We start from the raw sequence: 3,198 nt of genomic DNA on the forward strand, positions 1-3,198 counted from the left end.
AAAATCTCACCAAGGTGGGGATTGATGCGATTTGGTGAGAGTAGTAAATTGTCTCCAAGGTTCATTGGGCTTTTCAAGATATTGGAGCGAATTGGGGAAGTGGCATACCGGTTAGCCTTACCACCACAACTTTCGGGAGTTCACAACATGTTTCATGTATCCATGCTTAGGAAATATGAATTCGACCCTTCTCATGTGCTTGATTGGGTTGATTTAGAAGCAGATGAGGATGCCTCTTACAAAGAGCGACCGGTACAAATATTAGATACCCTGTAGCAAGTGCTACAGGGCAAAACTATACCGTTGGTAAAGGTGTTGTGGAAACACCATGGGGTTGAGGAAGCTACGTGGGAACAGGAGGCGGAAGTTTGCTCCAAGTATCTGATTTGTTTGAAAATGCTTAATTGCTTAATTTGTAATATTCCCTAGTGTTTGAGGAAAATGTGTGAAAGTTGTTAATCATGTGTTGTTGCGTGTATTGTTATTTTAAGGCATGAGATTACTATGAATTGCCATTATTTTGTTGGAAAGTTTCATGCTTACGAATCATTGTTGTTGACATTGTGACTTTGACACTTGGAAACCATGATGAAAATGGTGAATTTTGGTTGAAAATAAACATGGTGATTTGAAATTGTATATAACATAATTTAGATCGCTTGTTGTCTCTTTTATTATATTCGAGAGGTTGATTGAATTTCAGGGACAAAATTTCCTATGGTGGAGAGGTTGTGATGACCGGGTACGTTGTCCTCGTCCTCTTGAGTTATGTTGGATTTACTTTCATTAGAATGTCAGGTTTAATGTGTGGTTTTGTTAACTATTGGGCTCGTTGTTTTTAAAAACTTCCTTCAAAAAATCTATCGTTCTTATTTATTTCAATCCCGGGTTTCACTTGTTTAGGAAGGTGCGAGGGTGGATCCGGAGTGTCTTGACTTAAGCCGAAGAAAATTTCCTGGCTGGAGGACAGAGTTGCACGTACGAGGGTTTGGGTCGCACGTGTGGAAGGGGGGCCGCACATGCAGAGCAGGGGAGGTTCAAGGTGCAACACTGCAATATATGCAGGTGCGAAGCGAAGTGCGAAAGAAGAACGCCGCACGTACAAAGGTGAGAGCCGCACGTGTGGAGGGGGTTGCCGTACGTGCAGGATGGGTCTGTGTCTGAAAATCTATTTTTTCTTTTTTCTTGGGCTGTGTGTATATCACTTTTATACATCTCTCTTTCACTCTAAAATCATCTTTTGCTCCCCATTCTCTCTAAAAACCTCCACCAAACATCTTAAACTCTTGATTTCTCCTAATCCATTGGGGTTTTGACCCATCATCCTTCACAAATTTTGGAGAGCTAACCGAGGGCTTCGTCTTGTGCAGTGGAGATTGGATTTCAACACCGTCAAATTTGGGGCTTTTATCTCTTTTCCTTCAAGAAACTTGAGGTAGGGACTTTCTTAGAGTTATATATATGTTTTTGCAAGATTTGTGTTGATTTTGGAGCTTCTTTAATGACATTAAAAATTTGGTTTTTGGCTCAAGAATGATAAGAGTTTTAAAAGTGGGTTTAACTCTTGTCTCTTTCTAAACTATTTCTTGAAAGTTTCAACTACATTGTGTGAGAGAAGATGCTTTGGGTGAGATTCTTTCAAAAGATGAAGAGGTGCCTATTTTTAGTGAAAAACCTAGAAATTTGAGATTTTGAAAGGGGTTGAGAATCTATAAATTTTTGTCACTCATTAATATGCCACAATGGATGAATGATTAGAAAATTTCTTATTGTTATTATGTAAATGACGAATTTCATGGAATATATGAAATGTGGATTTTGGAACTTATTGTTGAAATTGTAGACATAGTCATGAAGTAACTAATTTGTTGAGAACACATGAAATGTAGAAATATTGTTACTTTTGATGAATTTGAATAGATATATGGTTATCTTGTGAAATCACTTTGGAATAAGGAATTGGAAATTGTGATCTTCACGGTTGAATTATGTGAAGGAATTGAAAATGGAAGGGATGTTGCATTGCATTGCGTTGATAATTGTTGCATTTTCATTTCAATTCATTTGGTTATGACAAATTTTGATTATTGGATTTGAAAACTTTTGCATCGAGAAAAGAATGTTGCGAAATAAGTTTTCATGGAATTGCTTTGGGGGTAAATACGTTAGTAAGTCCGGATAGGGGGTGTAGATGAAATTGATTTAAGTTGGCCTGAGTGTCCGGGATGAAAGACCGAAAATACGTGCGGAGGAGGTACCCCTTCCCTTCCGGTTAGTTACCGGTAAAGTAGGGTTTTGGTGGTGCTAGTTATGCCTACTTGCAGACACCAACCTAGGAATTACCTGAATTGTATTTACCGCCCTTTGAACTAAATTGATAATTTTTGGATTGTTGAAATTTCAAGATAGCATTGAACTCGATGGTTTTCAAAAGATGAAGATGTGATTTTCTTTAAAAAAGCATAGCATGGCATGTGCATTTCATTTCGTGAGACTTGTATAAAATGTATATACTTTGCTAAGAATTTCCTATTGAGCTTTATACTCACCCTACGGGATTTTGTGCAGGAAAAGATGTGGTGATTCCGCCTAACTAAGGGCGTGGAAGTGTGTATCGAAAGCACAAGACTCTCGTTTGTTGCAACTGTATTTTTGTAAGCCAATGGCTATAATTGTATTGGTCGAGAAACCATTTTTTTTGTAACCGGACTTAAGTCTTGGAACTTGTAAGCCCTTGAGGGCATTTACTTACTTTTGACTAAATGTTCTACATGCTGTATACTCATGTGCTACAATTCATTGAATGTATATCCGTATGTGAAACTATTTTGTTCAAACCTCATGATCTTTAAATGCAAGCAGTGAGGATTTATTTCGGTTTGTCATAAGAAGTAATAGATGATATACTATCATTATGCGTATTTTCTTGGGGCGTTACAAAAGAAAAGAAAAAAAACAAAAACAAAAACAATCTATCTATCTATATATTATATAAGCAAAAGAGAGTTTTTAGTGACAAAGCCTCTAAGGCCTCCACATGTCCGACCTCAATTTCTTATTTTTTATTTTTAAAAAATAATAAATTATTCATATGATTCACATAATTTTTGAATTAAAAAACAAATACATAAAAAATCTTCAAGCTCATCTCTTAACGTCATTGTCTAAAAGATGATCATTTCCTACAATCAAATATAG

This window comes from Camellia sinensis, chromosome 3 (assembly GCF_055761805.1).
Source record: "Camellia sinensis isolate YWXY chromosome 3, ASM5576180v1, whole genome shotgun sequence".
In the NCBI taxonomy this organism is placed as follows: domain Eukaryota; kingdom Viridiplantae; phylum Streptophyta; class Magnoliopsida; order Ericales; family Theaceae; genus Camellia; species Camellia sinensis.